The 23293-nt window shown below is 39.8% G+C and overlaps 1 pseudogene; it reads right to left on the reverse strand.

The window, feature by feature from the left end:
- LOC102874523 overlaps window positions 1-23293 on the reverse strand; it is a 30980-nt pseudogene that overhangs the window by 7269 nt on the left and 418 nt on the right.

Raw genomic sequence — 23293 nt, forward strand, 5'->3', positions numbered from 1 at the left:
GGTGACCCAACTGAGTGTGGAAACTACAGAACAATAGCATTGATTTCTCATGTAAGCAAGATTCTACTGAAGATTATCAAAAAAACGACTGGAACAGTACATCAGCAGAGAACTGCCAGATGTCCTAATAATAGCAACAGTAAATTAACAGTAATGGTGAACATAACTTGTGCAGTAGTCAGAATATGACATGGAAATATTTATAGAAAGCTAGATAACCAGTACTGCTAAAAAAATCAGAATTGCAAATAAAACTATGTATTTTTAAGAACTACCGTTGAAGAGGTATTACTATTTTTCCTGTAGAATAAAGATAACTTCTCTAATTTCTGATTCCACATTAATTTCGGTTTTATAATTTATAAACTTTATAATTTTATAATTTATAATTTCATAATTTTATCCTCTAATTTTACCCTGCACCATGAAAAACAGTGACAAAAGACTAATTGATTCTAGTAGCAATTTCTCAAGCTTTATTCTAAAATAATACTGACTATCCTGCCAGTTGTCGTCAAGTCAGAACTGACTCATAGCTAACCCTCCAACAGATTTTCAAGGGTTGATGGGAAGAGGTCATCCATCTTCCTCCCACAGAGAAGCTTGTGGATTTGAAACCCTTACATTGGTGTTGGCAGCACAGCCACTAGCACACCACAGCGCCCTTATTAGAGTACGTTGTTCAGATGCAAGCTGTTATTTATAATATTAATTCTTTAGTATGCATCCCAACTTTCGAAAGGGGAAATTTTTAAATTGCTAATTTAATATAAAAAGCTGTTGTGCTAAGGGAATGACAGAATTCATCTTAGGAAAAATGTGTTACTGAAAAGGCCTAGATTTGTCCTTATGGGGTTGATTAAAGTAATCCAAATATCCACAGCTCTCAAATCCACTGACTCAGCTAAGACCACAGGAGTGAGGCGTTTGAATTGTTAGTGAACAGTATTGCATATACTATGATCTGACAAAAGAACAATCACATTTGCGTTTAGAGATGTGCAGCCAGAGCGCTGCTCAAAGGGAAGGATGGTGAGAGTTGTCTCACATACTTCAGATAAATCTTCAGAAGAAGCCAGGCCCTGGAGTAGGATATCTTGCTTGGAAAGATGAAGGTTCAAAGGAGGATAGGAAGACCGTCCTTGTGATAGACTGACACTTGACTATGACCATGAGTGCAAACACAGCAGAGACTGTGAAATAGCACAGAATCATGTAAGGTGTAGATCTTATGTACACAGGAGCACCTAAAGTAACATAGTGCTTCTAAAATGAAATCTTTCTGAAGTGAACTACCACATCTTTTTCCATACAATGGTTTCAAACTAAAGACCTTTTGGTCATCAACTGTGGTGGGTTCAATCCACAGACCTTGTGTTTAGCAACTGAGGGCTTTAACTACTACCCCACCAGGGCTCCTTGACTGAGGCAATAATCAAAACAAATCCACTGCTAGTATCAAGTCAATTCTGATTAATAGTGACCCTTCACTGGGTTTCTGAGACTGTAAACCTCTATGACAAGAACCTGCCATCTTTGCCCCAGGAGCAACTGGTAGATTTAAACCTTTCTGTTAGCAGCCTAATATATAATGTAATATCACAAAGTCTACTTCATTAAATAACACAGGACTAATAGGATTCTAATTTGGAGTGACCATCAACTTTCTAAGGCTGTAAATATTCATTAGCAGTTCGTGAAATTGAACTGCAGATCTCTTCCTTAGTAGCTCAGTAACACACTGTGCCACCATGTTTGCCATAATTAAGGCAAAAAGTGAAAAACATCCCACAGCCATTGAGCCAATTTCAACTCAGGGACCTTCCACTGGGTTTTCAAGGCTGTCTAGGAGGAGGAATTTGGCAGGATTGGAGGAATACTCATCACAATCTCTAATATGCAGAAGACATACGCTGTTTGCTGATACAGAGGAAAACCACGCTTGTTGCGGAAGGTCAAGGACTGTAGCCTTGAGTATGGATTGAAGCTCAACATCAAGAAAACAGAGATTCTTACCACGGGGCTGATTGGCATCATCAGGATAGAAGGTGAAGAGGCAGAAATTGTTAACAGCTTCACTTTGCTTGACTCTAAAATCAACTCTCCGTATAAGCAGCCAGGAAATTAAAAGACAACTTGTATTGGGAAAGTCTGCTGTCAAGGACCTCTCCAGAGTACTGAAAAGTAACTGTGTCAGACTGGAGATTAAGGTGCAACTGATCTAGTCTTTACAATTGCTTGTTATCTGTCAGAAAGCTGGACATTGCTTTATGATGATTAAGAATTTGTGCCTTTGACCTGTGGCGTTGGAGAAGAGTATTGAAGTTTCCATGGACTGCTAGGAGAACAAAGAAGTTCATCCTAAAGAGGGTGAAAACAGGCTGCTCCTTTGTGGCAAGTATTCTTAAGCTTCGTCTGACGTACTTTGGACAAGTTGAAAAGAGGGATCAGTCTTTGGAGTGGGACATCATGCTTGGGAGGCTGGAGGAGACAGTGCAAAAAAGGAAGACACTTGATGAGATTAATTGATTCAGTGACTGGGGTAATGGGAGTGGGTATGTCAGAGATAATAAGATTGGCACAGGATAGAGCTGGGTATAGGACTTCTGTACATAGGGGGGCTTGCGATGAGTTACAAGCGACTCAACAGCACATAATAACAAGAATAAGAACAGGAACTGAGAAGGTTTTGTTTCCCCGAGAGTCCCAAGTGTGAGCTCAGCAAAGAAAAAAGACAGGTATTCAAAGAAAAAGATTTAAACATGAGTAAGGAGACCTCAGGAAAGTTGCTCAAAGCACATCAAATAGAATAGTGTTTTGTTGCAAACCTTTATAGATTTCATGGAAGAAATGGACATAAAGAGACAAACACACACAAAAGACAATACAAGACTGCAGCAAGAAAAACACACAACACAAAAGATAATGCAAAAACCCTAAGGGTCTGCATTGCTTTAATTTTTATAGGGGTTTTTGCTATGATCTCATTTCCCTTTTATCATAGAATTATAAAAAGCAGGTACAGAAACAATCGAGTAAGGGAGGGTGCATTATCTGTTCCTTATGATAGATGTTGCTTTTCACATGAAAGGAGTTAGGGGACCAGGATGACCAAGATGTATTCTTAACAAGAAGAGATACCAGCTTGTGCTTGCATGCAATACCCCAGGTTCCCTGCCAGCATGCAGCACAGAGGACAAAAGTTTCCCTTTCATTATTAAACCAGAAAGCTACCCACTTGCAGACTGAATTTTCAATGACCTAGAAAACAGCTCAAGTGCGGGCCGGACTTCCAATAATGGTGTCCGGTCCTCTTCAGTGTCTGATGTTAGAGGTTGTTTCCCTGTTCATCTGCCCTGGGTAAAGATATGTCATATATGACAGCATTACTTAGTACTGCCCAGTGATTTTGGATAATGCAGGTCTGGAGCAGTGAGGAGGAAGGGTGTCAAAACAGGCAGTGTAAACCCCAAATACTTCCGAGTTTGAGTGAAAAGTGACTGGATAAGAAGGGCGACCCAACTGAGTGTGGAAACTACAGAACAATATCATTGATTTCACATGCAAGCAAGATTCTACTGAAGATTATCCAAAAACGACTGGGACAGTACATCAGCAGAGAACTGCCAGAAGTCCAGGCTGGGTTTAGAAGGGGCTGTGGTACTAGGGATATTGTTGCTGATGTTAGATGGATCTTAGCTGAAAGCAGAGAATACCAGAAGAATGTCCATCTGTATTTCATTGATTATGCAAAGGCATTTGACTGCGTGGATCATAACAAACTGTGGCTGACTCTGAGAATAGGAATCCCAGAACATTTAATCATGCTAATGCGAAACCTATACTTGGACCAAGAGGCAGTCGTCAGAACAGACCAGGGCAACACTGCATGGTTCAATATTGGGAAGGGTGTATGCCAGGGATGTGTCCTGTCTCCATACCTTTTCAACCTGTATGCAGAGCAGATTATCCAGGAGGCTGGGGTCTATGAGGAGAAGCGTGGCGTTAGGATTGGTGGGCGATCTATGAACAATCTGTGTTATGCAGATGACACAACCCTCCTCACTGAAACTGAGGAGGACCTCATGCACTTGCTGCAGAGGGTCAAGGACTGCAGCCTTCAATATGAACTGAGGCTCAATGTCCAGAAGACAAAAATTCTCACCACTGGACCAATCGGTAGCATCAAGATGGATGGTGAAGAGATTGAGATTTTTCACAGCTCCCGTTTGCTCGGCTCCACGGTCAACACTCTTGGTACCAGCAGCCAGGAAATAAAAAAAACCGTATTGTGATGGGAAAGTCTGAGGTTAGGGACCTCTCTAAAGTACTCAAGAGCAACGGTGTCTCTCTGGAGACTAAAGTGCGCCTGATACAGGCCATGGTTTTTGCAATCACTTGTTATGTATCAGTGAGTTGGACAATGACTAGGGAGGATAGAAGGAGAATTGATGCCTTTGAGCTATGGTGCTGGAGAAGAGTACTGAATGTACCATGGACTGCCAAGAAAACAAATAGATTCATCCTCTGCAGCCTTGTCAGCATTTGTTGTTTGCCATTCTGTTAAATTTTGCTATTCTTACTGAGGTGAAATGATATCTCATAGTTGTTTTGATTTTTATCTCTAATTAAGATAAAATCTTACATAATAAAGATGTATTTATTTACATTTGGAAATAAATTGACTTACGCTGGCCCATAGTTGCATACATAATGTGCTCCATTGGAAAGTGCTCCAAAACCAGCAACTCTAGGACAAAATTGTACTGCACATCCAACTTTGTAACTGTCTGCCCAAGCAACCTTAAATAAAAGAAGGCGTTTTTATCAGGAGACAGTTATACATGATTGACCCTGCATGAAGCATAGTGAGTTACATGATTGCTCTTCATTCAACTCAGTTGAGAGCAGTGACTGATGGCACAAGTACTAGAAGCTCAGAATTCAGTCATAAACAAGACCTGAAATTATTATCATTAGTTAATACAAAATGGAGTGGCATACACTTCCATAATAGCTTGCCTCCGGAAACCCTATGAACTTGGAGAGAGGATGAAAGGCACTCAACCGTCAAGGACTCTCCTTCATAGGGTCGCTATGAGTCACCTGCGACTCGATGGCACTTAACAAAAACAACAATACAAAATCGGTAACTCATGTGGCCTTAAGAGAGTGAGTCCTTATCTTTTTTCCTCTGTGATAGCTGGAGTCTGACTCTGGAGTGATTGGTTGGCTGGAAGCCTCTTTTTTTTTTTTTTTTTTTTTCTTTTTTTTTTTTTTTTTTTTAATGGACAGTGAAAGTGCAGTGTGTAGGACTGGCTTCTTTGAAAATTCATCTGAGCCCGAGGGCCTGTGGGCTTGGTTTTTATTTCTCTTTGAAATAAACCTTCTCCTTAATGGTACAGCACTCTTATGTACTTTCTCTGTTTTGAGGTTACTTTGGATTCTGTGATACCAAATGGTGTACCATAATGCCATAATGGTTACACATGGTTGACAATGTTTGGTAGAGCTCACTCATCAAGACAGGCTTGGAAGCAGGAGTGGCATCCACTTCCTAAATATGCCTGTGGAAATTAAGTGAACTTGGAAGAAGGACAATAGTTCTTTTGTTTATAGGTTTTGTATTAGATAATACTTAGCAACATAGAAAGCCAAAGCCCTTGTCTCCATATTGGAGTTAGATGAAGCGGCTGGAGTCTGTAAGATCGTGCTCTTGTTTTGGTTGAGGATCTGTGTGGATTGTAATTAATTTAGAGTAGTAAACTATGATTAATGTTGTAAAACAAAATATGTATGAGTAATGGAAAGCCAATATGACTAGTAAACTTTCACTCAAAAAATTTGAAGCAAAAGATAAAATATGTATATTTATGTATATGTTGTGTATATAAAGAACACATAGCCACATAGAAAATGTACTTGAATGTTAATAGAGTTGATTACTAACTCTATTAGAAACTCTGATTGTTTTTTATTTTTTAAACCTCTTGTTTAGAGTCAACGAGACCTCCTGGGAGGAAGGGAAATGATATTTAACAGTTGAGCCAGAGATATTATGTTTTAATCATTTTTACCATATTTTGGAAGAACATTCTTCTAAGTCATACAGCACTGTGGCCAATTTGTTGTGATGAGGTAATCTGGGTTTACTATGACACTGAATCTTGTGTCATTGGGTATTAAATGCCATAATGGAACTACTGTGCCATAGGTTTGCCAAATATAATGGCTACCTATCCTGGGCAATGTTTGGCGAAGCTCTCAGATTTATTCAAGTTTGATTCAAGTGTGCAAGGAGGAGTGGCATCCACATCCTAAACCACATGCCTCTGAAAACTCTATAAACCTGGAGAAACAACGATAATTATAGAAAGACTTCTGGCCTTTTGTTCATAGGGTCGCGATGGGTCATGCTCAGCTCAACGGCAATCAACAACAACAAACCAACAATACCAAAATGGAACTCTGGTGGCCTAAAGGTAAGAAACTGCACGGCAATCCTGAAAGCATGTGTTTTGAGGTCACCAGTTACTCCATGGGAGAAAGATAGGCAATCTCCTCCCATGCAATTAACTACCTCTGAAAACCCACCGGAGAGTCAGCTATGGGTCAGTTCTGACCCGACGGTACACAACAACGAAAACAACTACACCAAAATAAGCATATAAACAATAACTAAGAAGAGTGATAGTGCAGGGAAGAAATAGAATAGGACACCCAACTGAATAAGCAGCTGGAGGAGCCTGCCTTTCAATGATGTTCAGTGACAACATCTCTAAGGAGGAAGCATATTTGAGCTGAGACTCCAAAGATAAGGAGGTGGCCCTCAGAATGAATATTCAAGGGAGATCAGTGATGATGGAAGAATTTTTCAAGCAGAAGGAACTTTTTCCAGGAAAAACCCCTGAGATAGTATTTCCTTGGCATGTTAGAGTAAGAGCAGGCTAGTAGCTCAAGGGCTCAGAAGGGTTATAATTGATAAAGTCAGTGGCAGGAGACAAATCATGAAGTATCTGGAAAGCACTATTTTTTTACTTATTTCATTTTAGCTATTAAGAAAGGCATTCCTTGGATATTAAAACCATTCTGCACTCTACTACTACCTGACAGATTATTGTTGTTGTTGTTGGGTGTCATCAAGTTGGAACTGACCCCTAGCTGACATTCCAGCAGGTCCTCAGGAAGTAATTGCAGGTAGATTTCCCATCTTTCTCCAGAGGAGCAACAGGTGGATTCAAACTGTATGCCTTTAGTACTGTATCTCAGAGTCTTACCACTAGGGGCCAGAGCTCCTTAACTCAAAGATAATAGGTTTGAACCTACCTAATACCAGCACAGATGATGACTTGTTTCCATAAGTGTCATAGCCAAGCTACCCTTCATTATCAAACAGTTATGCCTTATAACACGTGCGATCACCATGGAATCAACCACTATTTCTTTTCTTTATGTTTATTTTTTTGTTAAGCGGTACATAGGATAAGAGGATTAGGTAAGAAAGATATAAACAATTTTAGAAGCTGTTCCAACGGTGTAAGAAAGAGATGACTCATTTTTCGGTAATGACAGTGGTGTTTCAGAGAATTGATCAGGTTCATTACATACTTTAAAGATAAAGCTGAAAGAATTTGCTTTTGTTTAGGGTATGAAATGACAGTGAAAGAGACAAAATGTAACTCATAGGTTTGGGATATTAGCAATATTTACTGAGATGGCGAAAATCAAGAAAGGAGAAGAAGGCTGAGTAGGAGCCTAGGAAAGGGAACCCTGTTAGGAGGTTACTAGTTTTGAGCTAGTAATCATCTACCATTATTTGCCTGTCAATGTGTCATACTGTGGTGGCTTGTGTGGGGTTGATACTAGAAGTGATGTCACTGAAATTACAAATACCAGCAGAATGATTCACTATGGACAAGTTTCAGCAGCGCTTGCAAACAAGGAAGAAAGGCGTTGAAATCTACTTCCAAAACTATCCAATGAAAGCCCACCTTTCTTGTTTTGGATACGTCATTAGACAGACTAGATTGCTGGGAGAAGATGTAACTGTTTAGTTATATAGAGTCCTGGGGACAGGGAGATTGTTAGTGGGATGGACTGGATAAAAGTCACTAACAATGGATCCAAACATGCTGGCAATGATGGAGAATACAGGACCAGATAAAACGTCCTTTTATTGTAAATAAGTTCCTAGTATGTTAGACCTGTTGGACTTCAGTTGTTTACTTTTCTCTTGTTGTTGTTTTGTGCCTTTGGGTCAGAACTGACTCACAGCTGACAATTTTTCAGTGGCTATAAATTGCTATGGAGAAGATTGCTCAATGGGTTGGCAATGGAACTCTTTACCCATGAGTTCACCAGAGTTTGTACTTACCTATTAGATATCCAATAAAGATTGACTGGTTCCTGTATTCAACCACGTGGAGTTCAGAAGGTCAAGCTGTGTTGTTGTTAGGTGCTGTCAAGTCACTTGCAACTTATAGTAACCCTATGTACAACAACCGTGAATCCTGCTCTATATTGAGCCAACTTCATTGTCTCTAACATACCTACCCACATTACCCCAGTCACTGAGTCATTATCTCATCCAGGGTCTTGCTCTTTTGTTCTGTCTCTCCACCCTCCCAAGCATGATGTCTCTATCCAAGGGCTAGTCTCCTTCCTTACAATATGCCAGGGTCAGGTATGTCAGGTTTAGAGAAATAAACTGGAAAACATGAGCTTAGAAAATGAAACACTAAGAAAACTAATTAAATAATTATTAGAACCTGGGATAAAAAAGCCCCAAAACTAGCTGATGGCACTGATATAAAAGGAATGGACAAGGGCATAAAAGGGACTCAGGAGGAAATAAGATGGTGGAGGAAACAGCATAAGGAGATGGAGGAGTGGCAAACTACATAGAAACGGGCCAACAGAGACACCTATGTGGCACTCAGAGACCAACGCGGCATGACATGGACAGTAGGAATTTGAATAAGAGCTTTTATTAAAATAATTAATTTGGGAGCCACATGAGCAGCGAGCTGTAGGCCCCTGGTGGAAGCTGTCAGTTAGTCCCGGCCAGAAGATGGTAGCGGAGTTGCTGTGAGAACCACCCACCAAGAGCAAGTAGTTACCTTGGGAAACAAAGTTCTGTCTGGCTTTACAATGCAGGACCCCTTAACTCAGGCAACAAGGAATCCTGGGCCCCATGACAGAGATTAGAAACCACTTCCAAAAGGGAACAATATCCTCCTAGGTCACTCAGTTACTTAGGGGGGAAACCTGCTGTCTAGCTTCACCATGCCTAATCCCTTAAACTCAGGCAACAGAGAAGTCCTGGGCCTCTTGACAGAGATGAAAAGCCACTTCCAGGAGGGAACAACAGGCTTCCTCCTAGGTCACTCAGGTACTTCGGGGAACAAACTGCTGTCTGGCTTCAACATGCAGGATCCCTTACCTCAGGCAACAGGGAAGTACCGGGCCCATCGACAGAGATGAGAAGCCACTTCCAGAAGGGAACAATAGGCTACCTTCTTCGTCACTCAGGTACTTTTGGAAACAAACTGCTTTCAGGTCCTCAGCCTTACAGGCCTGGGGCCAAAAATGGAGTACAAATATATAGGTGCCTTTCAAAACATAGCTGTGGATAAGCATGGACATTTGAGAGCCACAGGAGCTGAAAGCATTGGTGGGGTACAGCAAATATAGGTGGGGTACAGAGTCCCATAGCAGGGATCAGTGAGTTGCAAGCGGACTCACCTGCCAGGAGCAAACAGGACAGTGGGAAATTGAGTGAGGTACTTAAGGGCGATCATGGATGAGGGTTGGACTGACTGTAGGACCCCATCACCTTAAGCAGGAAGGAGTGAGAGGTGGAGCTCAAATGGGATGGCACACGTAGTTCTTGAGGGGAAAACCAAGGCTTTTTAGTTTTCCATTCAGGTCTCTCCCGCACCCCCCTCTTGTGTCTGTTTATGAGTGCATCTTCTCCACACACACACATGCATCTGCTTGTACACCCACCCTTTGTGCACCTGCTTGTGTGCCTGCCCAGTCTTCTTCTGAAGTAGTGATGTCAGATCAAGAACCAGCTATTGCCTCAGGTATGATAACATTTACCAGAGCAATGTCCTGAAAGAAGCATTCTGCTTTACTCTCACACAAGCCCAAAGCAAGATATCACCCAAAAAAAGTGACACAATAGCAATGGATTTCCTGAAGCCAGAAAGCCTGATGGAACTTTCTGACAAAGAATTCAAAAGAACAATGATTGAATATTTTCAATGAGTGAAAAACAAACTAAAAAAATTACAGGAAACTGCAAGAAAAAATCAGGAAGACCTTAAAAAAGCCAATACAAAACAATGCAGGTAAAATTAATGTGGTATTAGAGGCACTAGAAAAACAAGAAACCATGATGCAAAATATGAAGTCCAAGGTTTCAGATGCTTTCAACATGATATAGGGACACTGAATAGAGTTGAAGATATAGATACAGAACTAGTGAATTAGAAGATAGAATTGTCACCACTAAGCTGCTAGAGCAAAAAGCAGAATTAAAAAAGAAGGAAAAAGAAGAGAATCTAAGAATAATGTGGGACACCATCAAAAGAAATAACATGCATATCATCAGAATCCCAAAACAGGAAGAAGCAAGTAAAAGCACCAAAAAAGTTGGGGAAGAATTACTAGAAGAAAACTTTCCAGGCATAATGAAGAATGAGAGAATATATATTCTCTCCTGCAAAATTAAGATAAAAAAAGAATAAAAATAAAAAGGTGGGGAAAAATATACCAAGTAAATAGCAACAACAACAAAAAAAGCAAAAGTAGCCAGAATAAAAACCGAGCAAACACCATGTAGACCCTAAAGGAAAAACACTAAGTGATATCATATTCAAATTTGCCAAAACCAAAGATAAGGAGAGAATTCTGAAATCAGCAAGGGAGAAACAGAAAGTAACCTTTAAGGGAGAGCAGATAAGGTTAAGTGGTTATTTCTCAGCAGAAACCATGTGAGAAAGAAGAGAGTGGAATGACATATATTGAACACACAAAGAACACAACTTTCAACCAAGAATACAGTACCCAGCAAAATTGCCCATCAAATATGAAGGAGAGAACAAAATACTCCCTGAAAAGCACAACCTAAGGGAGTTTGTAAAAACAAAATCTTCATGGCAGGAAACACTGAGACATCCTTCTTACAGAAGTGCCAAAGTGCCACAGGAAGCAGGATGGACCAAAGTAATTAGCAATAACATCAAAGAGAACTCAACAAAATGACAGAAATAAAACCTTGCCTATCAATAATCACACTGAATGTGAATGTATAAATGCACCACTGAAAAGAAAAAAAGTAGCAGATTGGATTAAAAAACCCTCAAATCCATCAATATATTGTCTACAAGAGACACACCTGCAAAATGAAGATAAAAAAAGAATAAAAATAAAAAAGTGGGGGAAAATATACCAAGTAAATAGCAACACAAAAAAGCAAAAGTAGCAATATTAATCTCTGATAAAATAAATTCCAATACAAAAACCATCATAAAGGATAAGGAAAGTCACTATATAATGCTTGAAAGGTCAATAGAACAAGAGGACATAACAATAATAAATATCTATACAACAAATTTAAGACCTGTAAAATATATAAAACAGACATAAACAAAACTGAAAAAGGAATAGACAGAAAGCTAGTACTTGGAGACTTCAATAGAACACTCTCAAGAAAAGATAGAACTACCAGAAAGAAACTCAACAAAGATACTGAAGAATTAAAACACACAATAGACCAACGTCATCTCATAGATATTTATAGGCTAATGCACCCCCAACAGCACAATATGCCTTCTTTTCAAATGTGAATGGAACATTCTCCAGAATTAATTACATTTCAGGTCACAAGGCAAGCATCGATAAGTAAAAAATCATAGAAATAATACAAAGCATCTTCTAAGACCAAAATACTACAAAATTAGAAGTTAATATCAAGAGGATAAAGGGAAAAACCCCATATAATTGGAAGCTGAACAACACCTTACTTGAATATGAATGGGTACTAGTAGAAATAAAAATGATATTAAAATATTTTTGAAGCAAATTACAATGAAAACATCACTTACCAAAACCTCTAGGAAACAGCCAAAGCAATAATCAGAGGTCAATGTATAGCAATAAGCAAACACATCAAAAGGCAGGAAAAAAATTACCATTGACTCTCTAACCCAACATTTCCAACAAATTGGCAAAGAACAGTGAGAAAACCCAACACCATATAAAAAAACTGAAATTATAAAAATTAGAGCAGAAAGAAATGAAATAAAAACCTGAAAAACAATTGAAATAATAAAAAATACTAGGAGTTAGTTTTTGAATCTGTTAATAAAATTGACAAGCCACTAGCAAAACAAAAATGGAAAAAGACAAATAATCTGAATAAGATGAAACGGGCAACATCACAACAGAACCAACTAAAATAAAAAGGTTAACTTTGGAATATTAGGGAAAACTATGTTGTTGTTGTTGTTACGTGTCGTCGAGTTGTTTGCAACTCATAACGACCCTATGTACAACAGCCCTAAACTGTGCTCTATCCTGTGACAATCTCATTATCCCCGACACACCCATCCTGAGTACCCCAGTCACTGAATCAATCCACCTCATAGAGGGTCTTCCTCTCCTGTGCTGTCCCCCTACTCTACCCAGCATGATGTCCCTCTCTAAAGACCTGTCTCTCCTTACAACATGTCCAAAGTATGTCAGACAAAGCTGTAAAATCCTTTCCTCCAAGGAACAGCCTGGTTTAACCCTCTCTACGATGAATCTGTTTGTTTTCTTGGCAGTCCATGGTACATTCAATACTCTTCTCCAGCACCACAGCTCAAAGGCATCAACTCTCCTTCTGTCCTCCCTAGTCATTGTCCAACTCTCTGGTGCATAACAAGTGATTGCAAAAACCATGGCCTGTATCACGCGGACCTTAGTCTCCAGAGAGACACTGTTGCTCTTGAGTATTTTGGAGAGGTCCCTAACTGCAGACTTTCCCATCGCAATATGTTTTTTGATTTCCTGGCTACTGGTGCCAAGAGTGTTGACTGTGAAGCTGAGCAAACTGAAGCTGTGAACAATCTCAATCTCTTCGCCATCCATCCTGATGCTACCGATTGGTCCAGTGGTGAGAATTTTTGTCTTCTTGACATTGAGCCTCAGTCCATGTTGAAGTCTGCAGTCCTTGACCCTCTGCAGCAATTGCATGAGGTCCTCCTCAGTTTCAGCGAGCAAGGTTGTGCCATCTGCATAACGCAGATTGTTGATAGATACTCAAACAAATATGAAAACCTAGAGGAAATGTACAAATACTTAGTAATGCATAACCTACCTAAACTGACACAAACTGAAATTGAACACCTGAACAAATCTAATACAAAAGAAGAAATTGGAAAGGCAATAAAACAACTTCCATCCAAAAAAAGCCCTGGACAAGATGGTTTTACAAATGAACTTTATCGAACAGTCAGAGAAGAACTGTCACCAATGCTACATAACTATTTCAGAAAATAGAAAAAGATAGAATTTTTCCAGACTCATTCTCTGGAGCAAACACATCCTTGATACCAAAGCCAGGAAAGGAAAATTATAGGCCAGTATACTTTATGAACATAGATGCAAAAATCCTGAATAAAACCCTGGCCGATTGAGTGCAATGATACATTTAAAAAAAAAAAAAGAATTCACCATGACCAAGTAGGATAAATAACAGGTATGCAAGGGTGGTTCAACATAAGAAAAACAATTAAAGTAATTCAGCATATAAACAAAAGAACAAGAACCACATGATCCTATAAATAGATTCAGAAAAAGCCTTTGACAAAATCAAACACCCTTTTCTGATTAAAACACTCAACAAAATAGGATTAGAGGAAAATTTCTTCAACATATTAATAAATATATATGTAAACCTGAGAGCCAGTATTGTTCTCAATGGGGAGAGATTAAAGGCATTCCCTTTAAGAACAGAAACTAATCAAGGATGCCCACTATCACCTCTCTTATTCAATATTGTATTGAAATCTTAGCGATACCAATTAGAGAAGGAAATAAGAGTAATCCAAATTGACAAAGAGGAGGTAAAATTATCTCTGTCTGCTGATATGATAGTATACTTAGAAAACCCTAATGACTCAATAAGAAGACTACTGGACATAGTTGACCAATTTAGCAAAGTGGCAAGATACAAGATCAACATACAAAAATCAGTGGGATTTCTCTACAGTGACAAAGAGAATACAGAGCTGGAGCTAAGAAAACAATACCCTTCACAATAGCTAATCACAAGATTAAGTACTTAGGAGTAAAGTTAACTAGATGTACAAAGGATCTATTAAAAGAAAATTACAAAACATAACTACAAGAAAAAAAAATAGAAGAATATTCCTAGCTCATGGACAGGAAGACTCAATATTGTGAAAATGACAATACTACCCAAAGCAATTTACATGTTCAATGCAATCCAAATACAAACACTGATCCCATTCTTCAACAAGATGGAAAAGGCAATTTCCAGTTTCATTTGTAATAGAGGCCCCAAATAAGCAAAGCACTCCTTAAAAAGAGAAACAAGGTAGGAGGCATCTCACTCCCTGGTTTCAAATCCTACTACACTGTTGTGGTGATCAAGATAGTGTTGTACTGGTACAATGACAGAAACATAGATCAGTGTAATATAATTGAGAACCCAGAAATCAGACCATCTTCCTATGGTGAACATCTCCTTTTGACAAGGAGATAAAATAATTTAAGTGGGGAAATGACAGTCTTTTTAACAAATGGTGTTGGCAAAACTGGAAAACTGTCTGCAGAAAACTCAAACAAGATCCACGCCTCACTCCATACACAAAAAACAACTCAAAGTGGATCATGGGCCTAGGACTAAAACCAAGGACTATAAGCTTGATTAAAGAAAAGCTTGGTAGAAGTCCTAATCCACAACATAAAAGTCTTCCAAGCTTCCTGGAAAATGTACAACCAGGAGAGGATAATATAGAGGAATGGGACCTTCTAAGAATCAAATCCCTATACACATCCAAAAATTTTTCCAACAGGGTGAAAAGGGAAGCCACAGACTGGGAAAATATATTTGGTAATGACATGTCAGGAAAGGGACTTATATCTAGAATTTATAGAATACTCGAGTACCACAACATGATAAAGTAAACAACCCAATTCAAAAACGGTCACAGGATATGGACAGACACGTCACCAAAGAAAGACATTCAAATGGCAAACAAACACATGAACAAATGTTCAAAATCCCTGGCTCTAAGAGAGATGCAAATCAAAACAACTATGAGATATCATTTCACCCCAGTAAGAATAGCAAAATTTAACAGAACAGCAAGCAACAAATGCTGTTGAGGTTGTGGAGAAACTGGAACCCGTATTCATTGTTGGTGGGAGTGTAAAATAGTGCAACAACTATGGAAGGCAGTACAGCACTTTCTCAAAGAGTAGCAAATAGAAATGCCATTTGACTCAGCAATTCCACTACTAGGAATATACTACAAAGAAACCATAATAGCCACCAAAACAGATATATGCACCATCGTGCTTATAGCAGCTTTGTTCGCAATAGCAAACAGTTGGAAACAACCAATGTGCCCATCAAGAAACTTATGGATAGATGAGCAGTGGTATATTCACACAGTGAAATACTATGCTGCAAAGAAAAACAAGGAACTCATGAAATATTATTCAAAATGGGTAATCCTGGAGGATATTATGCTGAGTGAAATCTCTCAGTCACAAAAGGAGAAATACTACTACATAGTGCCACTGTTGTAAAAGGGTACTGACATCAGGGTTGAGGGGAGACTGAGAAGGATGGAATAAATGATGTAAACTGCATTGAAACAGATGAGGAAGATAACTATTTAAAAGGGACATATGATTAGGTATTATTGTCATGACTCGAGTTCAGAACAAAGGCTGCATAGTGGAGTGGACTTGGGGGGAGGGATTGTATAACAATGAAAGACTTTTACTTTTCAAAAAGAAGAACGAAATAGGAAAGAGGGGTGAGCAGGGAAAAAGTGCAACAATGAATCAGAGGAAATCCAAAGTCTCTGCAAACTTTCATTAAAATTAATAATAAAAAGACCCAGGCGAAATCAGGTTTAAGGTACTCTCCAAAGGAGTAAAACCCATAAAATAGCCTCTGAAAACCTGTCAGAGGGTCATCTATGAGTTAGTTCTGACTTGACACCACATAACAACAACCATCTCATTGAGAATCTTCTCTCTTTTGCTGTCCAATTATAACTGATAATTATTTTGTTTATTTAAAACTCTTTTTGAGCAATTTTCTGACATGAGTTGTGCTGAATGGAGGCCAGAAAAGGTGAACAAGGTCAGAAGGAGCACAGAAGCACCTTAGTGAGGGTGCTTAGGGTGTAAATTATGGGAACCTTTTCTGAGCAAGAAAAGTAGAATTGGAGCTACAGGGAGCTAATCTGAGAACCTTGAGAAGTTTCCTGAAAGATGACAATTCCTCAGTGCTGTAATGAGGCCAGTGTGACTGCAGAAAATTATCAGGTTTACATTTAAAGATTAGTAAATATAAAGCAGAGCATATAGTGTGGAGACTGGGCTGGTGAGAAAGGAGGCTGCGTTTCTCTAAGATTAAAGAGGGGTGGGAGGAAGAGAATCACATGGGCTGTGGGAGGCCACCTCAGAGGACTGCTGCTCTTTGCTTCCTGGTTTGTCAATGGACAGACTGGGAAAGCAGCTTCCACAGGCTGGAAGGGTCACAGTGCTTCCTTCAGCAGTGGATGACGTCTCTTCCTGTTTGGTTGTTTAAGCAGTATGTTCCCTTAGGAAGTTTTCCTGCATATCTCACTCCCAAGGCCTCCTCTACCAGGACCTCAAGCCTGAGCAGGCCAAGGAAGTGGCTTAACATTTTACTCTCCTCGGACAGACTCTTGAAACCTCTTCCTGTAGCTGATGCCAACTCATGCTGACTCAAATTTATGGGAACCCTGACTCATGGTGACTCTTCTGTGGGGGCTCGAGTAGAAATGTGCTCTGCAGAATATTTTTAAAATTGAAGCACTTTATCTTGGTTTCCTTTTTTTTAATTTGAGTGGAGGTTTACTAAATGTCTAGAAATGATTGAATGAGAAGCCATAGGATTGTCAATAGCAGATTTCTCAGAAATGGATAGCCAGACCATTTTGAATTTTGTTTAGTTTGGTTTTGTTTGTTGTTTGTATTTTTTTGTTTTGTTTTGTTTTTTTCTCAATGTAACTCTGGGCAAACTTGATCCATCAGCTTTCAATTAGCAGAGAGTGTCTTGACAAGACCCACCACCAACGGTCCCCAGAACTTACTTAATGCCACATTAAGCATTTTGCATGCAATATCATACTAAAGCTTCACAGCAACTCAATAAATTTGTGTTTCTGTCCTTGTTTTACAAGTAAAAGAGGAGAATTTACTTCTGCCTGACTGCACAGTACTGTGAGCACAGTGTATATCCCAAGCAAGATATTTCATTTATTTTCCCCAAACCCACCCTCCTCTTTGGCAAGCTCTACAGAACTAAGTATTTTCCAAGTAGTTCTAACAAAAACATCACATCCAGATAATCCAGAGGAGACATGGTTCTCTTTTCTCACTGACATCTTCAATCCTCCACTCCTTTCTTTTCTCCAGTTCATCTTGGTCATTATCATCACCACAGTAACACTGCAACATTTATAAATAAAACTGGATCTTTTCTCACTCTCATTAATTCTATGCATGGGGAAAAAAAAGAAAGAAAACTTCAAGCTGAAAAACCAAAGGTGGGGGGCGGGGAACGAATAGTGTCATCTAGTGTGGAAGTCCAGCATAGCCACGCTCATCTCAGCCTTGCAACCCACCCACAGATGCTCCCCAACTTGACAAAACTAAAGGGCCAGCAACAAAATGACTTGACTACCTTGTATAACCTGTGATGCACTGAGATCTACACTCTTACTGCACGTTTGTCTTCAGTGCAAATAGATGAAGTATTCAGTTAATCCATCGAGAAATACCCTATCTTCTATGAGGAGGGGGGATCTGATGGCAGAGCCTGTAAGGAGCTGCACTGATAACCCAAAGTCTACTTCTTTAGCGGTTCTAATACTCGAGTGTCTCCACAGAAGAAAAATGGGCAATCCCTTCCTGTCGGATTTACAGCCTAGGAAACCTGGTGGAGGGTCAGTTATGTGTTTGTTCTGACTTACTAGCAATAAACAATGACTTCCTGACACTCTCTGGTGGCGCAGTAGTAAAGAATCTCTGCTACAATCCCAATGGCACACAGTTCAAATCCACCAGCTGCTCCTTGGGGAAAAAGATGGGATGTTTTCTCCTGTGCTATTTATTGCCTCTGAGAACCCATCAGAAGAGTCAGCTATGGGTCAGTTCCACTTTGCAACCAAACAACAACAAGGGTCTGAGTCCATTGTCTTTACTCTGTATATCTACTCATACTTGGCTACCATACACAGATAGCCTGCTTTTTAATAAGATGGGGGATAAACTGTTGGTGTTGAGCACCATGGAGTCAGAACTGACTCAAGCTACCCTATGGGAGACAGTCAGCTCCAAGTCATAACAACATCATACATAATCTCATCCACTCATGTTCACTGTCTTTGAGTCAGAGATGACTCATAGCTGGTGCTCCAGTGGGGTTTCCCAGGCAGTAAATTGGGTGAGAGGGATAGTGTGCATCCTTCTCCTCTGGAGCAAATTAGTGGATGTAAATTGTATACCTTGGGCATGGCAACGCAAACGCCTTATGAAATATGGTTAAAATGGCAAAGTATTATGAAAAGATCTTTCTTCTGCTAGAATCATTGGAAAGCTTTATTAGAGAAAACTAAATTTTGTTCGATGCTTACAAGTACCAGTATTTTATTAGATGTTGTTATTATGTGCCATCAAGTCGCTTGCAACTCATAGCGACTCTATGTACAAGATCCCTAAAGGCCGTCTATCCTGTGCCAACCTGGCCCTGTCGAACACACTCATTCCCACCACTCCACTCACAGAATTGATCCACCTCATCAAGGGTCTTCCTCTCCTGTGCTGTCCCTCCACTATCCCAGACATGATGTCCCTCTCCAAGGATCAGTCCCTCCTTGAAACATGCCCAAAGTATGTCAGATGAAGCTTCAGAATCCTTGACTCCAAAGAGCATTCTGGCTTCACCTTCTCCAGGACAAACCTGTTTGTTCTCCTAGCAGTCCATGGTATATTCAAGACTCCTCTCCAGCACCACAGCTCAAAGTTCAGCTAAATTAATTGGTCCTTCGATATCCCTGATCTGAAGGAGCTGGCAAAAACAAGTCCTCTGAATTGATGGAATACCAATTGACATATTTTAACAAACAGCTGCTGTCCTGGATGTGCTCACCAGGTTAGGCTAAAAAAATCTGGAGGACAACTACCTCGCCTACTTACTGGGAGAGATCTATTTTTATTCACATTACAAAAAAAAAAAAGGTGACCCCACAGTGTGTGGAAATTATCAAACAATATCACTATTATCTCATGCAAGAATATCCTGCTGAGGATTATCCAAAAATGACTAGAAATGTACATTGCCAGAGATCTACCAGATATACAAGCTGGGCTTAGAAGAGGTCATGGCAGTAGAGACATTATCCCCAATGCCAGATGGATCTTGGCTAAAAGCAAAGATTACCAGAGGTCTCTATCTCTAACTCTATCTCTATCTCTATCTCTATCTCTATCTCTATCTCTATCTCTATCTCTATCTCTATCTCTATAGATATATAGATACAGATATAGACATAGATATAATCTGTCTTGTTGACTATGCAAAGGTATTTTGCTGTGTGGATAGTAAACAAATTGTGGCTAACTTGAGAAGAAAGATAATCCCAGAACACATTATTGTGCTCATGTGAAACCTATACTCAGACTAGAAAGCAGTCATCTGACAGATCAAGGAAACATTGCATGGTTCAAAATCAGGAAAGGGGTACATCAGGAATATATCCTTTATCCATACCCTTTACAACATGTATAAGATCATTTGAGAGGCTGGACTTTATGAGTAAGAATGTGCCACCAGAATCAGAAGTAGACTCAACAACAGCCTACGTTATGAAGATGTCACAAGCCTGCTTGCTGAAACTGAGGAGGAACTGATGTGTTTGTTGTAGAAGGTCAAGGACTGTAGTCCTCAATATGAATTGAAGATAAACATCAAGAAGATAAAAGATCCTTATTACCACTGGGCCAGTTGACAGAATTATGATAGAGATTGAAGTTGTTAATAATTTGAGCTTGCTCAGCTCCACAATCAACACTCTTGGCACCAGCAGTGAAGAAATTGAAAGATGCTTTGTACTGTTGAAGTGTTAGGCCACTCTAGAGTGCTAAGGAGCGGATGTCAGTCTAGAGGCTAAGGTGCACCTGACTCAGGAATTTGAATTACTTGCTAGGCATCAGAGAGCTTGACAAGGACTAAGGATGATAAAAGAAGATTTGATATCTTTGAATTGTGGTGCCGGAGAACAGTATCGAACATACCATGGACCGCAAAGAAAACAAACTGCTCTTTGGGAGAGGGTAAAGCCAAGTTTCTTCTTGGAGACAAAGATTTTGAAGCTCTGTCTCTCATACTTTTGGGACATGTCCTTGGAAGGACAACATGCTTGGAAGAGTAGAGGGAAAGTGCAGGAGAGGAAGACCTCAGATGAAATGGATTGACACAGTAACTGGGTAAATAAAGGGTAGGTATGTCAGAGACAGTGAGACTGGCTCAGGGTAGAGTACTGTTCAGGGCTAGTGTACATAAAATCGCTATGAGTCATTGGCAACTCAATGGCACACAACAAAAACAACAATATCCTTGATATGTGTTGTTGTTGTTATGTGCCTTCGAGTCGTTTGCGACTCACAGCAACCCTATGTACAACAGCCCTAAAGCCTACTTTATCCTGTGCCAATCGCATTGCCTCTCACATACCCATCAAGATTACCCCAGTCACTGAATCAATCCACCTCATAAAGGGTCTTCCACACCTGCTCTGTTCTGACTACTGCCTCTTGGTCCAAGTATAGGCTTGGCATTAGCACAATTAAATGTTCTGGGATTACCATTCTTCTCAGAGTCAGCCACAGTTTGTTACGATCCACACAGTCAAATGCCTTTGCATAATCAATGAAACACAGATAAACATTCTTCTGGTATTCCTTGCTTTCAGCCAAGATCCATCTAACATCAGCAACAATATCCCTAGTACCACGACCCCTTCTAAACCCAGCCTGGACTTCCGGCAATTCTCTGCTGATGTGCTGTTCTAGTCGTTTTTGAATCAGTAGTTGGAAAACATGGGCTTGGTGACAGAAATGAAGCTGGAGATAAAATGATTGAATTTTGCACAATCAATGACTTATTCATTGCAAATACATTTTATAAGAGACACAAACGCAGGTTATACACATGGATTTCACCTGATGGTATGCATAGGAATCAGATGGATTACATCTGTGGAAGGAACCGCTGGAGAAGCTCAATATCAGCTGTGAAAACTAGGCCAGGGGCTGATTGTGGAACAGACCACCACCTACTCATATGCAAGTTCAAGCTGAAGCTGAGGAAAATTAAACCAAATCCACAGGAGCCAAAATATGACTTTGATGTCATCCCACACGAATTTCAGAATCATCTCAGGAACAGGTTTGAGGCCTTAAACACTAATGAGCAAAGACCAAATGAGTTGTGGGAGGATGTCAAAGGTATCAATCATCTAGGAAGAGTGCAAACGGTCATTACAGAGACAGAAGAGGAAGAGAAGACCAAAATGGATGTCAGAAGAGACTCTGTATATATATATATAATCTCTGACATAGTGACATAGTTTGGGCATGTTGCAAGGCAGGACCAGTCCTTAGAGGGGGGCGTCATTCTTGGGAGGGTGGAGGGACCATGCAGGAGAGGAAGACCCTAGATGAGGTGGATTGATTCAGTGACTGGAGTTATGGGGGTAGCAGTGTCAGAGATCATTAGATTGGCACAGGATAGTGCAGGGTTTAGGGCTGTTGTGCATAGGGCCATTATGAGTCTCAAGAAACTTGATGGCACATAATAACAACAACAAGAACTAATAATAAATCAGTCTTCATACCATGCCCTTAGGCCCAACCAATTTTTAACCAAATAAGTCCACCCACTGGGCACTAATTGTTTTAAACAAGAGCCTCCCAGCTAAACTATGATTTTTAATTAAATAAAAAAGACCAAACAGCCCACAACTGACTGTTAGTTAAAAATAAGACACACCTACTGAACATAAAGCTATTCGTAGGTACAGTTCATTGAAATTAAAGTATGTTTTTTTAGGACTCTCTTTATGTTCTTGATATCGTATTCCAATTTTTCACTCACCCTTGAAAAGACAGTTGAAGAGTTTTATAAGGCAGACACTTACCTGAGTGTAATGGCCACAAACATTTCGGCATTCCCGAGTCTTGAAGTAATAGTATTGGATTTCATCGTACCAGCTTGTGATGGCTGAAGACACAGAAAACATGGATACCGATCCACTCCAGATATTTTCTCCTAGCACACTGAAGTTTGGGTGTAACTTGTAAGGTGAATGCAACTGTCCATTATGTCCAAGTGTGCATTTTCCTCCCCATGCCTTTGCAACCTTGGCTAATGTTGGGTCCCAAGTCTGTAAGAGAAGCAGTAAAAAGTAAAGATACCAGAAATGGAAACTCTTAGCCAGCAACATAAGTGGGGTGAGAGCTGGGAACCGGGATGGGAAGGGAGGTGTGACAAGGTAGAGACGGAAATACTAAACATGCCTCCTCTCTATAAACATGATGCATAAGGATTGCCTAGGCTGGCTGGTGGGGAACATAAGGAACTGCCTTGATGGAATATAGTCAGGGAACTAGAGCAACATAGCCCTAAAGATCTACAATATACGAAATACTGCACATTGTATTTCACATTACAATGTCATATATAAACTATGTATTAAACTTTACATAGTTTAATAACCACAAGGGCCTAGAAGCTCATAAAGTTATCAAAACAGTTTCAAACTGTGAAGCTAGGATTCAAACCCAAACCTGACTAAATAAAAACCTCGTCTTTCCCACAAGATACCATGCTCCCTTCCAGAGAAAACCAATTATCTGCCAGTACCAAAAACTGTAAACCTTGAGGGGGCAGGCAGACATCTCTAAAGCAATCTCACAAAAATTGACAGGGGCAAAGCACCAAAAAAGA

The sequence above is a fragment of the Elephantulus edwardii genome, unplaced genomic scaffold, assembly GCF_000299155.1.
Source record: "Elephantulus edwardii isolate Elephantulus edwardi_28Jun2011 unplaced genomic scaffold, EleEdw1.0 scaffold00021, whole genome shotgun sequence".
Taxonomy (NCBI): domain Eukaryota; kingdom Metazoa; phylum Chordata; class Mammalia; order Macroscelidea; family Macroscelididae; genus Elephantulus; species Elephantulus edwardii.